The sequence below is a fragment of the Carcharodon carcharias genome, chromosome 23 (assembly GCF_017639515.1).
Source record: "Carcharodon carcharias isolate sCarCar2 chromosome 23, sCarCar2.pri, whole genome shotgun sequence".
NCBI lineage: Eukaryota > Metazoa > Chordata > Chondrichthyes > Lamniformes > Lamnidae > Carcharodon > Carcharodon carcharias.
The window spans coordinates 28,412,357-28,427,281 of NC_054489.1; positions in this window are offsets into that span (position 1 = coordinate 28,412,357).

Sequence of the window (14,925 nt, forward strand, 5' to 3'; positions counted from 1 at the left end):
TTCTAAATATGCTGTTACTACCTCCTTTATAATGGATTCTAGCAGCTTCCCAGTGACAGATGCTAGGCTAACTGGCCTATAATTTCCTGTTTTCTGTATTCTTCCTTTCTTGAATTGGAGCATTTTTTTGGGACGATTACAATCAATGCGTTCACTATCTCTGCTGAAGCTGCTTTTAAGACCTTATGGTGCAGGCCTTAAGGTCCTGGGGACTTGTCACCCTTTATTCCCATTATTTTCCTTTGTGTTTTTTTCTTTGGTGATAGTGATTGTTTTAATTTTTTCTCTCCTTTGGCCCCTTGATTTTCTACTAGTCTTTTTTACCATCTCCTACCATGAAAACAGAAAGAAAATTTCTTCAAAATCTCTGCTATTTCCTTGTTTTAATTCCCCAGTCTCATTCTCTAAGGAACCAACTTTTACTTTAGTTACTCTTCCTTTTTATGGACATAGGGTCTATTTTTATATTTTATGTTAGTTTACTCTTATATTCTTAGTTTTCTCTTTTTTGTTGTTTCCCTCTGCTGGTTTCTAAAATTTTCCCAATCTTCTGGTCTATAACTGATCTTTGCAGCCTTGTATATCTTTCTTTCAATTTGATACCATCCTTAGTTGGACGTGAATGGCACACCCTTATATAGTCTTTCTTTCTCAGTGGAACATACCTTTGTTAAGAGTTAAGAAATATCTCCTTAAATGTCTGCCACTCCTTATCTGCCATCTTATCTGTTAACCTATTTTCCTAGTCTACTTTAGCCAACTCTGTCTTCATGCCTTTATTTAAGATTAAGACACTAGTTTTAGACCCATATTTCTCACCCATAAACTGAATATGACATTATATCATTTTACAATCACTCTTCCCTTAAAGATTCTTTACTATGAGATCATTACACATTACCTGGTCTAAAATAGCCTGTTCCCTGGTTGATTCCAGAACATATAATTCTAAGAAACTGTCCTTAATACGTTCTATAAGCTCTCAAAGCTACCTTTGCCAATTTGATTTCTCCAGTCTATGTGAAGATTTAAATTTCCCACAATTATTGCAATAACTTTCTTACAAGCACCCATTGTTTTTTAATTTATATGCTGTCCTACAGTGTAGCTACTGTTATGGGCCTTTCAACTACTCCCACCAATGATTTCTTTCACTTGCTATTTATAACCTCCAACCAAACTGATTATACATCTTGACCTTCCAAGCCCAGATCATTTCTCACCACTGTAATCCTTTATTAACAGAGCTGCCCTGCCTCCTTGTCCTTTCTTCCTATCCTTTTGAAATGTCAAATACCCTTGAATATTCAGTTCCCAGCCTTGGTCACTTTGCAAGCTTATCTTATATATCATACCCATTTATTTATTTTTCTGCCATTGTTTCATCCACCTTGTTATGAGCGCTGCATGCATTCAGGTAAAGAACCTTTAATTCTCTTTCCACCCTGATGCTATATGCTGGTGCACTCTTATGTTTGTATGTTCTGTCCTGTCCTGTCAGACTCTGATAGATTACTCTGGTAGTAATGCAGAGAGTATTATCTTTGTGGTTCTGTTTTATAATTTAGCCAGTGGTTGCTCATACTCCCTTAGCAGAACCTCTTTCTTGATCCCACCTATGTCATTAGTACCCTTGCGGACCACAACAACTGGATCCCTCCTCTCTCACTCCAAGTTCCTCTCCAGCCCCGAGGAGATATCCTTAACCCTGGCCCTGGGCAGGCGATGCAGACGTCGAGACTCACACTCTTGACTGTAGAGAACTGTCTCTAACCACCTAATTATATTGTCCCCTGGTACTACATTCCTTTATGCTTCCCAAACCTGAATGGCCCTTATACCACAGTGCTGTGTAAATTAGTTCCCTACTACCCCTGCTCTCATCCACAAAAGCTACAAGAACCTTGAACCTGCTGGATAATTGTACAGGCTGAGGATCCTCCAGTGCTAGCTTTTGGATCCCCACACCTACCTCACTCAGAGTCACACCCTCCTGTTCCTGCCAAATCGGAAGTACTTAACCTAAGGGGTGTGGCTGCCTTCTGAAACAAAGTGTCCTGGTAACTTTCCCCCTCCCCTCATGCATTGCGGTGTCTGAAGCTCAGATTCTAGCTCATCAACTCTGAGCCAAAGCTCCTTGAGCTGCAGATACTTACTGCGGATATAGTTGCTGTGGATGACACTGGTGTCCACCAGTTCCCACATGCTACAGCTGCAACACATCACCGGCTCTGCTATCTAATTGTATTTCATTTACTATTTAGTGTTTCAGGTTTGGAAATATCTCACAATGATTATTTGTAGCTATATTAAGTGGTTTACCTAGTTTAGCTATAAATTACATATAGTACTTATATCTTCCCAGTCCTGGTTTGAACTACTGCCCTAGTTTAAAGAAGAAAATGTAAAACTCACCAATCATCTACTTGCTCACCTAATTAATGCCTCCAATCTCAGTTCTTAGGTCTCGCTGTCCCTTGCTCCCTCTCTCAAACTGCTCCTTGTCTTGTACAGCATCTCTTCCCTTACTGTGCTGAATTCCTTCTCTCCCAAAATTCCTGTGTTAAGTGATCTGTCGAAGCTGATCTCTGTGCTACTCACTCCCTGCCTTTGCACCCTAAAGATCCAGCTTAATTTTTGGAGCCTTCTTGCAGGCCTACAAACAAGTGCATTAGTGGAAATGGTGATTCTTATATCCAGCGGCCCTGTCCACTTATGTGGATGAGGCTGGCTTCGAGTGCAATGTTTTCTAAGCCAACATAAAAGATTTCAAAAACTTGAATTTTGATGAATGTAATTTGTGCTTAAAGTTCTATCTTTTGCATTGGTTACACTAATATCAGGCAATTTGTGCCAAAAGAAATGATGCAGCCTTAGATAAATGGTATTCCATTTTTAAAAAACAAAATTTAGACACTGAAAGAAAGAATGACTTCCATTTATATACCGGCATTCACAACCTCAGGCTGTTCCAAAGCATTTTTCAGCCAATGAAGTACATAAGAAGAGTCGTAATTGTTGCAATGTAGGCAATGCGACAACCAGTTTGAGCATAGCAATCTTCAACAGCTACAATGAAATAAATGACCAGATAACCTGATGTTGCTTGAGGAATAAATGCTGACCAGGCCAACTGGAGAACTCCCCTGCACTTCTTTCAACAGCGCGTGAGATCTTTTACTGAAAGACAGGCCTTGATTTAATGTTTTGTCTGAAAGGCTAGTTTGGCAGTGCAGCATTCCCGCACTACTGCACAGAATTGTCAGCTTAGGTTATGTGCTCAGGTTCCTGGAGTGGGGCTTGAACCTACAACCCCCTGACTCAGAGCTGAGAGCCCTATCACTGAAATTTTATTACATTCAGAACATGAAAGAAACTGCTACACTTAAAATAACTCAAGACTTAGGTATACATATTCTTTGAGTTACCTAACCTATGTATATTTATATATATATATATATATTATATCTTCACAGTCATTGTCTTAGGACACCTATCACCTTCATATTTACTGTCATTGAGGGCACATGAACCAACTTGCTCATGCTCCTATAAGTGCTGTTGAGGGAGAGCACCTATTGCAATTCAGCCTTTTTCCCAACCTTTTTGGGAGGAATCATCTCCGACTGCACTAAGTGCGGTAGTGGGCGAGAAAAAGAACATTTTACCCGCCAGCCATATGGCGTCTTTTCACAGCGTTTTGTCTGAATCTTGCCTCATTAATCATGCATTCCCGGGAAACATGCTGTTTCGATGGTGGGCGGGCTCTCATTCACCTGCCATGCCATCATTTCGCTGCTTCCTCACACTGGGCGCCATATTTAAAGTACAGCCACGCGCACCCCAATTCAGTGGCACATCCCTGAAACACCTTTTGGATGCTGTGGAGGCCCGCTGTGATGTCCTACCCCTGCTCTGAGTGAAGGATAGCAAGCAAGGTCACCAATCCCGCATGGGAGGCAGTGGCAGTGCTGGTCAGCGCCAATGCCCTGCAAAAGAGGACAGTCACCCAGTGTTGCAAGAAGATGAATGGTCTCATCTGAGCTGACCTACATCTCCGCCCAGCCGTTGATCACACACCCATGCAGCACCTGTTCCCGTCCACCACAAGTCTTTCACTTTCGGACTTATAAGCAAGGTGCGTGTAACATTCTTTTTTAGCTCCCCCATCCTTTCCCTTCAACCAGTCACCCATTTCCTTTCCCGCATCACTGTCAACCCACCTGACATGGCCTTCCAGCTCCCCACCATCACCTACCAGCACAACCCTTTACTTTCAGGGATGCCCAGGTGAACATGCACATTCCCTTTCTTCCCAAAAATCACCCCCCCCTCCCCCCCCCTCCATTTTACATTAACGTCCCCAACCACTTCCTTCCCACCTCGAGGGTCTGTGTCTGCCTCCACCAACCACCCTCGCCATTCCTTAGACTGATACCATTGTACCCTCACCCTCTCACCCTACTGGCCCCCTCTGCCCCCTCTCATACTCACCATTCCCTCCTACCAGGCCCACCCTGATTTTGCTCCCCAGGCAGTCATCAACTCCAAAGACCCATCCTTTGCACATTCACCTGGAAACCCACCCCTCCCCTTATTCCTTCCCCCTTCAGATTCCTTCCCCTGCCGGACTCCTTCTCCCACCCACCCCCCCAGCTCCCCTCCCCTTACACACTCCAGGTTCTTTCCCCCACCCCCCTTACTCCTTTCAACACCCCCCCCGCAACCTGGACTCCTTCCTCCCCCTGATCTCCTTTTCCCCTCAGATCTCCTTACTCTTCCTGGACTCCTTTCCCCTCGGGACTCCTTCCTCCCCACAAAGTCCTGCCCCCCTTGGAACTCCTTCCTTCAGAACTCCTTCCTCCCCCTCCAAACTCCTCCACCACCTCAGAACTCCTTCCTTTACACCACCGCCTCCTCCTTCCCCCTTACTCCCTAACCCCCTCCCAATATCACTCCCTGACACCTTTGTTGTCCCCCTCCCAACCTCATCGCCCCAACACCTTTGTTGCCCCCCTCCCCGACACACCTTCTCCCAGTCAAACCTAGACCTTCTTCCCCCACCACCCCGGTACATCTTCCTCTCCCACTCACAGCTGGACCTTCCTCTCTACCACCTCGATGATCATCCATAACAGACCGTGGCCAAGACAGTGAAGTGCCAAAGCAGACCCTCAAGGGTGATATTCCACCTTCCATGAGCTGCTTTGTGGCTGAGCCACGTCCATGAGAATCTACCCAGCATGTCACGGACATTCCTCCAGGGTCCCGTTGCTGTCAGACTTCAGCATCTCCTGCTCCTTGGATGTCCGCGATCTGAGCAAGGCCCTAATGTTAAGTCCTGACTTCTCCACGTCACACTTGTCAAGGCGTGTTCTGCACCGGCGTGTTTTCCCGCCAAAATGGGTGCTAAATTTGAATTGGGGAGATGATTCTGGTGAGCTGGGCTTATAATGGAAGTCACCATTGTCCCAGAGGGCCATAGGCTGCTCTATATTTAGAGAGAGATGACTGGTGGTGAGTTTAACTTGAGGGTCTTGACACCTCAGGCGAGGGAGAGGTTGAGAAAGCGGGGTCTTCATAGATGACCTCACCCAGTACGGGAATTGAATGCGCGCTGTTGGCATCACTCTGCATCACAAACCGGCCTTCCAGCCTAACTGAGCTATCCGACCCCCAAACAAGCCCTTTACCGAGGTAGCCAATGATATGCCGATGTATTACATTAAAGGTCCCGACATGTGGCGGTGGGAAATGCGGCCCCCATTGACCGGCGGTGCAGCCAATTGCAAACGTGTTTCATGTCGGCGTCAAACCAATTTTTGGCCTTCCCACCATATTGTCCGCTCTCGCCCGCCATGACACCTGCCACCAGCCGGCACAGACGATTCTGCCCTTTGTCTTGTATTCACAGCAAAATGGCACAAAGGCTCCTATGTCCGTATACACCTTGTGTTCTGGTTTGTGTGCCAGTTTAAACAATTCAGTACTAATTGCAATGTATTCTTCAGTAGAGACCATAAGATACTTACAGATGAGGAAAATAATTTGGCCTGTTTTAATTCAGCCATCCAGAACAACCCTACATTCCCCGCAATACTACATTTAATTGATTTTTAAATGATTCCGGAGTTTTCACTTCCACTTCACTATCCAAGCGTCTATTCCGTGTGATGAAGAAAAGCATCCTAATATCAGTGGTAAATTTGTCTTTTACTGGTTCAACCAGAGTATCCTTGGCTTATCTTTGCAATTTGACTTGAAGTAATATTCTGGATTTACCTTTATTTTTTCCTGAACGGCCGTATAAGGCCACCTCTAACATGCCTCTTCTCTGGGCTGCAAATTCAAGTTTCTGCTGTCTTTCATCATGCCTCAGACCTCTGAAACTAGGAAACAGCCTTATGACTCTTCTCCAGCCCTTGCACCTCAGTAACCAGAAGCGGTTGCTTTACTCGAGGTGTGTCCTGAGGGAAGCACTGTGGAGTTTGGTGATCACTTTTGCTGACTTGTTCTTTTTACTGTTTTCACATCCACTTACATCCACCTTTGTGTTCACGTGGCACCTGAAGGTTGATAAAAAAGATAAACCACAAAACATCTCAAAATTAACATTTGATTCCCAGCAAATGAGCAAGTGCCAGGGGCCAATTGAAACTGGCCTCTCCTTTAGTCTTGCTAAATTTACACAATGGTTGTTGCTGGATTAGGTTCACAGAGGTATATTTAAAAGGGTGGAATTTTACTGACCACCCCCCCCCCCCACCCCCACCCCAAACCAGGTGGCAGGACAGAGTCAGGTAGGTTGGGGGGGAGCCATTAAAGTTCTAGGGAGCCCTGTTGGGATAGTTTCCCCAATACGATTTTGCCATCAGGGAAGATTCCCAGTGGTGAGAATCGCCGAGGCCTGGCTCTGCTGAATGGAGGCAGACAACCAATTTAAATCACTTATGGCCCAACTGAGGGCGAGTTTCTTGGGCTGCTGGCATTTTGCCAGTGATGGAGTGGCACAGGCCATTTGAGGAGGCCTCCAGCTGCAAAGAGAAGGCCTTCCAGTGGCTTCCAGGGAGGCTTTCAGAGCGGGAGGCTCCTCAGTGCAGGGAAGAGAATGCCAGTCTCAAATAACGCCCCCGCAACATTAATGCTGTCACTGAAGGGGTTACTCCCCCCATTCTCCAGGCCTTGCCTGCTTGGCCCATGTAAACATTTATTTAATGCTCAGTCTTCTGAGGGCACCTCAAAATGGAGGTGCTCTCTCACTCTCCTTGCTGCTTCAACAGTACCTACCTCTCATGGTGTCGCTGCTGAGGCTACAGAGCTGCCTCTTTCACTCTATCATGTGGGGTAAACATTATGGTCTTCCTGCCTTTCTAAGATGCTGAAGACCAAACAGATCAATGTGTATAGGCTAAGGTTACTTGGCCAGATATATTCAGAGGGTAAATTAATGTACAGAAGCCAATGATACAGCATGATACTGTAAATCACAATTAAAATAGAATTATTCCTTCAGGGTGGAAATTTTCTTAATAAAACATATTTCTTACACAAAATGAGGAATGACAGAGATTTTGGATGGAACAGTCAGGTTTCACTCTGGATGGATCTTCCAGATGCAATAATGAGCTGTGAATCTCCATTTATTCATGGAGTTCAGATTTCATACTGTAACTAATGACTGGATTTACCAGGGGGATTATCCAGTATCAGGGCCTCTCAAGTCAAAGTTAACATTTATCCATGATCAAAGACATAATAGTATGAAAAGCAGGTGTTCATATGTCACCGAGTTCAGAGTTGATGCCTTGACCACGTACAATTTCTATCGAGAACAAAACTCCTGTAAGTGACTAATTTTCTAATCAATCAGCTTGCCCTGGTTCATGTCATCAATTTCTTTCTTGAACTCCATTTTGCTACTTGACAAGGAAAGACAGTTTCCATTTTAACTCAACCTGTTTGAAAACTACAAAACAAGTTCAGAGATCTTTTTTAAATTCCTTCTCTGCCAGGTTGTTTTTCTGAGGGTCCCTCCTGCTGTGGTAGACTCCCTCAGCTTTGAAGTAATTGTTTTGGAAGTGCAACCTTCACCCCATGACCTCCCTCCTTCCCCTCACCTTTTTGCCTCGCACTGAGAAGGTTACTGTCACAATCGAGCTCATTATGAAAGGAGTCATTTTCTGAACTTGGAAGGGTCATTATTGATTCTTGTGTCTGCTTCTATAATAACCATAAAATAGCACCAAATCTGATAACCTGAGAGATTGATATGATTAATTGAGAAGATGATGGATAGCTGCCAAAATGTTACAAGACATTAACTCAATAAGTATTTTATGAATGTTAACTGAGCCCTGAAGTGGAATTGCTGCTTGAAACCGAGTGTGAATTATTTGTTACCATGTTTAATATAATCTTCATATTTTATGCATTGGACATATTGATCATGATATAGTTGATAATCTGTAACTGGTATTGTATTGATATCAGTTCCCTTTTGCAGCATATAGAAAAATATATTGTGATCTATCTATCTCTCTATATTAAAATCCTTGAGCTTGTTATAACTGTGACAGTTGTAACAGTCTTTTTTAATGCCCCCCTTAATTTAGGGAGCTGTAATAATGCTGTAATAGGTGATGTGTGGAATATATCTGCCCTACCCCATTCATTATAGAAACCTTCATCCATGTGTTTGTTCCCCACTAGACTCACCTATTCCAGCTCACTTTTGGCTGGCATCCCATCTCACCCTCTGTGAAGTTAAGTTCATTCAGGGGTCTGCTGGCCATATCCTAACTCACAGCAAGCCATGTTCATTTATCATCTCCTGTGTTTACTGATTTACACTAGCTCCAGGCCCACCACACCTCAATTTTAACATCCTCACTCATGTTTAAATTCCTCCATGGCCTCGTTAGCCCTTACAGCCCTCCAAGATCCCTATTTCTTCAATCCCGGCCTCTCGTGAATCCCCCACTTCCTTGACCCCACTGTTGGTGAGTGTGTCACAGGTATCTAGGTGGTAGACTTTGGTATTTCCTCCCCAAATATCCTTGCCTATTCACCTCCTCCTTTTAAGATGTTCCTCAAAACCTAACTCTTTCACCAACCTGCCCAAATATCTTAATCCATCAGTGTCAATTTTTGTCTGGTTATGCTCTGTGAAGCGCCTTAGGATGTCTCCCTGTGCTAAAGGTACTATATAAAGTGCAAGCTGTTATTATGGGCAGAATTTTCTATTTTTGAAACTAAGTGCGGTGGTGGACCAGGTAGCGTGGTGGGAAGTCCTGCCTGATTTTACACTCGGCAGCTCATTAACTATACATAAGCGAGTTTCTCTCTGAATCATGTGGCGGGTCGGGAACTGATTCATTCGCCTTGCCTTCACCTAATGGGCTCGAAGGTCTGGGCACCATATTTAAATGCCATCCTCACTCTCTCCAGTCCAGCTTTCAGAAGAGGTCGTGTGGAAACAGCTGCTGCAAAGTGGAAAGCCTCTCCTAGGTTTTGCAATGACTCCCTAGGGGCAAGCCATGGTGTGCGGCAATGCAGGGATACCCCTTACCCCAGGGATGGCCAAAGGAATGCCACCAGCCTCACCACCCTGGCCTGGGAGGCCATTGTGAGGGCAGTCAGGGAATCCGAGCAATTGCCCTCGAAATGCAGTCCAGTGCAGGGAGAGGATGAATGATCTCATTCACTTCACCAGGGTAATTCGACCTTCTCCTCACTCCAATCTCACACTCTCATTATGGCATCATGCTCTCAAAGGGTTAGACTACTCAGGGAACTCACACAGTATACGGACACATCAGCATGGATTGTTTCACGGGCACTTTAACATCACCAGCATCTCATTTATCGTGCTGCACAAACTCCATCCTCACCCCTTACTGGGGAGTGCTCAGCACATACAGCAGGCATGCATGCTTCCCAACCTCTCCTCCATCTCTTCTCATCAAGCTCCATCTACTTGTCTTCTTCCAGGCCAAGCTTGCGCACAACAAGAAGGAGAGATCCCAGACTGGAAGATGGAGGACTTATATAGTGGACCTGACTAAATTTGAGGAGGACGCTGGAGAGTTGGCAGTGAAGGACGGGAATCGCTCTTGTGGAGAAGGCAAGACCAGCTTCTCCCAGCAAGCCAGTAGAGATGAAGCATCCATGAATTCATCCCATCCTACCATTCTCAATGAATAACTTGCAATGTTGTGTTCAGCCTGTTCATGAACTAAATCTATCTGCTCTATCTTACAGGCAGCAGCAGGTCCAGACACACCAGCAGAGCCAACGTAAGCCCCAGCCCGAGCCCTCAGGTCAATTCAGATGAGGAAGTGGAGGATCCATTAGAAGAAGACCCATCACTTCAGTCACCTGCAACCTCCACCAGCTCAGAGACACACACCCTGGTGGGTCATAGTTATTGAGTAGGCTCGGGGTCTCTCTGGTGAACACCTCACTGACACATCTCCACAGCAGTCGGAGGCAGTGACAGCCTAGGTCTCTGGCACTCAGAGGACTAGCGATCAGGCACCGGCTGAGTGAGAGTCTGATGATGTGTTTCTGGAAACAGCCATCTCACACTTGCTGGAGATGCAGAGACAGGCAGTAGAAAATCAGGTAGAATTGCGTGAGGCGGACAGCAGACTAGAGTGAAGGATGGAGGAGTCTGTCTGCATTCTGTCTGATGTCATAGCTCCAACATGCAAGCGCCTTGAGGTCACCATGGGAAAGATGGTGACAACATTGGAGACTTTGGTCCAGTGGACCCTGCTGGATTTGTGCTCCATTGCTACAGGCACTGGTGGGATCCATCAATGGCTATAGAGGGGCAGGGCACCTTGACCTCCTTCCAGGAGCCCTTCTTCCTCAGGGAGTCAGGCAGGAGCCCTCAGCGCCCACAGGGAGGAGGACCAGCAGATGGACACCCTGGAGCCATTTTTGAAAAATTGATTTATGGAATGTGGGCGTCGCTGGCTGGGCCAGCATTTATTGCCCATCCCTAATCACCCTTGAGAAGGTGGTGGTGAGCTGCCTCCTTGAACCACTGCAGTCCATGTGGTGTAGGTATACCCTCTGCGCTGTTAGGAAGGGAGTTCCAGGATCTTGACCTAGTGACAGTGAAGGAACGGCGATATATTTCCAGGTCAGGATGTTGAGTGGCTTGGAGGGGAGCTTCCAGGTGGTGGTGTTCCCATCTATCTGCTGCCCTTGTCCTTCTAGATGGTAGTGGTCGTCTGCTTAAGGAGCTTTGGTGAGTTCCTGCAGTTTATCTTGTAGACAGTACACACTGCTGCTACTGTGGTGGAGGGAGTGAATGTTTGTGGAAGGGGTGCCAATCAAGCAGGTGGCTTTGTCTTGAATGGTGTCCAGCTTCTTGAGTGTTGTTGGAGCTGCACTCATCTAGGCAACTGGGGAGTATTCCATCACATTCCTGACTTGTGCATTCTAGATAGTGGACAGGCTTTGGGGAGCCAGGAGGTGAGTTATTTGTGGCAGGATTCCTAGCCTCTGACCTGCTCTTGTAGCCACAGTATTTATATGGCTAGTTCAGTTCAGTTTCTGGTCAATGGTAACCCCCAGGGTGTTGATAGTGGGGGATCCAACAATGGTAATGCCATTGAATGTCAAGGGGCAATGATTAGATTCTCTTTTGTTGGAGATGGTCATTGCCTGGCACTTGTGTGGTGTAAATGTTACTTGCCACTTGTCAGCCCAAGCCTGGATATTGTCCAGGTCTTGCTGCATTTTGACATGGATTGCTGAGGAATTGCGAATGGTGCTAAACATTGTGCAATCATCAGCAACCATCCCCACTACTGACCTTATGATGGAAGGAAAGTCATTGACGAAGCAGCTGAAGGTGGTTGGGTCGAGGAGACTTTCCTGAGGAACTCCTGCAGTGATGTCCTGGAACTGAGATGATTGACCTTCAACAACCACAACCTTTGTGCTAGATATAACTCCAACCAGCAGAGAGTTTTCCTCCTGATTCCCACTGACTCCAGTTTTGCCAGGGCTCCTTGATGCCACACTTGGTCAAATGCTGCCTTGATGTCAACGGCAATCATTCTTACCTCACCTCTGGAGTTCAGCTCTTTTGCTGCATAGGTCCCCTGGATCCCTGGAATGATCCACATTCAAAAAAATGGTGATCTTCAGGGGCATTGGTTTGATCTTCCTGTAAAATGTTGCATATATGATCCACCAGCTCTCTTGACAAGCACAGATGGGCGTGGCATTATCTGTCACTCATCTACAGGTAGGAGAGTCTTCTGTGGTAAACCCTTGGTCATGTGAGTCGACTCCTTGGGATGGGTCTAACCTCCCTATTCTCTGGTTGTTGCTGAGGCTTCCCTGGACCATGGACCTCAAGCCGGGCCTCCTCTTGGAGCTGGGCTTGGTGGTGCTTGGCTCTTCTCCTCCTCCTCAGGGATCATAGCCATCAATAAGGCAACATTGACCAGAAGCTCCATTTTTCAATCCTCCTTCTCCCTGGGGAATGATAGATCCAGGAGATTAATGAACATTGGGCAGATTTGGTAGACCTCCCACTTACACATAGAAAGGCAATGTAACACCCCAGAGCTGCATCTACTAATAGTTCTTTGCTGATACAGCCTTGCGGCTCAAGCACACACTCACATATCTAGGTGCCCACGATGCCAACCATGACATTTTACATCTCAATCCCACAGAACTTGTGAGTGCTTTGGAGACAACTTGAAATTTGTGACCTTACCAAAGGAACTCCTGCAATCTATTATCATGTATGCTGATCAACCTTAACTTGTACTTCAGCAATGACTGGATGCCCTTAGGCCCATGATCCATGCCAACTGGAGAAAGCACATTAGAGGCTTTCATTGATGAAGTGGCACATACGCAGCAGCTGTGCTTCCTAGATGCTTGCCCTCATTTACGCTCTAACGTATCGCTCCGTTGATGCTTAAATGCAGCAACTGCGTTGTGAAGCCAGTCACTCATGCAGTCTTTCTTTAAAGTGCTAAAAATGGCAATGGCTCCATGGAACCTTCTCAAGGAGATCTTCCATTTTTTCCTCATCTCTGACTTCATTTCAATGTTTTGAAAGCAGGCAGGCTGAGGCTGCCCCATGGAACTGGGCGTCTAGTGCAGCCCAGGACTCCACCACACTGACCCCGATCCCTCCCATCCAGCATCTTTCCCAGTTTTGATTTCTGACTGCACCATAACTGTACTTGCCAAGGTGGTGTTGCCCAGCTTCGACCCTCTCTCTGTGGCTTTTACTGTCCCTCCAATCTTGTTGGAACCCCACGGTGTGTAGGTAGCACTCCCTCCCGTATTCTCCAGCCTCCCCCAATAATCCAGGTTCCCATACCCATTGTGGTCGATATTCCAACCCTCCCACCTGAACCCATAGCTATAGATGTCCCAATGCACAGTGTGGACTTCATCCCTCCCCATCTCAAGGCTGTATGCATGGTCATGTACAAAGGAGACCCCCCCCCCCCCCCAGGAATGTTTTGAACACCCCCCCTTTTTACAGGCTGCAGATGCCTCCTCTAACCCTGACCATTCATCTGCAGCCCAGTATGAAGACAAACAAGTCCATTGCCAGTGTTATTAAGGCCATGGCCATGCCCTGCACACCAAACTGTGCCTTATCCCAATTGGCTTATCCCAAAAGCCCTTGTTCCTCCCTGGAGTGGGACTACAACGTGCGTGTCATACATAGCCCTGTAGCATGGCCCGCAGAGCCCCAGGACTGACTTCACTCTTGCTACCTGATGACTTGGCCATAGACCAGGAACTATGACTGTCTTTCTCTTTGCTCTCCTGTTCCTTCCTAACTGCCGACAGCACTGTGTACCTCCGCCCCCGCTTTCCATGAGTCTCTGTGCAACCCCTCCCTCATGTGCAATCCTTTCCCCTCCCCCACTTCCATGAGTCTTGTGCAAGGCCTACCTTATTGTGCCAAACTAATATAATCCCCCTCAGATTCCTGAGTCTGCATGCTTCCCCTTCAACTCATGTAGTTCTGTTCCTGTCCCACCCCCTATTGTGTCTGAGTTTCATGTTGGGCTCCAGCCTCCCTATCCTCCAGTCTTCCCTCTGCCTGCCATCGTTTTCCAACCCCCCAAAACCCCAAACCCACCTTTGCCCATTGTCCCTGTCTATCTTGTCTCCTTCCCCTCTGCAACCACCACCCCCCCACCGCCCCCACCCCCACCACCACCCCACCCAAACCCCGATCGCAGTGTTGGTCTCTGTCTGGGTTGCTGCCCTGCCTGAACCCCCAGATAACACCCTCCCAGACAACGATGGAAGGCAGTGAGAAGGCCCCACCAGTGCGGCGTCTCACTGGCTTTGGTGAGAACCCGGAGCAGTGCTGCTGCAGGTAGGCTTTGAATGTTACACTCACCTCAAAGCCAGGAGTGAAGTGAGGGCCGACAGCTGCACACTGCTTATATCCAAAACTGTTTCAGACCGGTCTAATTTCCTGCTGGCGTCGCTCTAGATTGGGAGATGTCACATGATTCTGGCGAGTAGCATTTTTAATGAGCATTCATGACATGGTATGCCAATGGAGCAGTGGGAAACCTGACCCGCTATCAGCCCAGCATGAAAGTGGTGAGGGGAAAATTCCAAACTGTTTTCCCGCCAATAGGTTTCCAATTTTTGACCTCTCTCCAAATTTCCCGTAACCATCCACCACCGCAAAACCTGCCGCAGGCTGGGGGGGAAAATTCCGCATCGGTGGCATTTTCAGCCACCTACTAAGCATTGACTCTCCCTCAATCTGTTTATTGGAGGTCTTGCAGCTCAGTATGTAGCATCCCTATCTCTAAGCTAGCAGCTGCTGGTTTAAGTCCCACTCCAGGACTTATTAATCATGGAAGGGGATTCATGATGTGGCTCAAGCAGATTGATATTCTACTT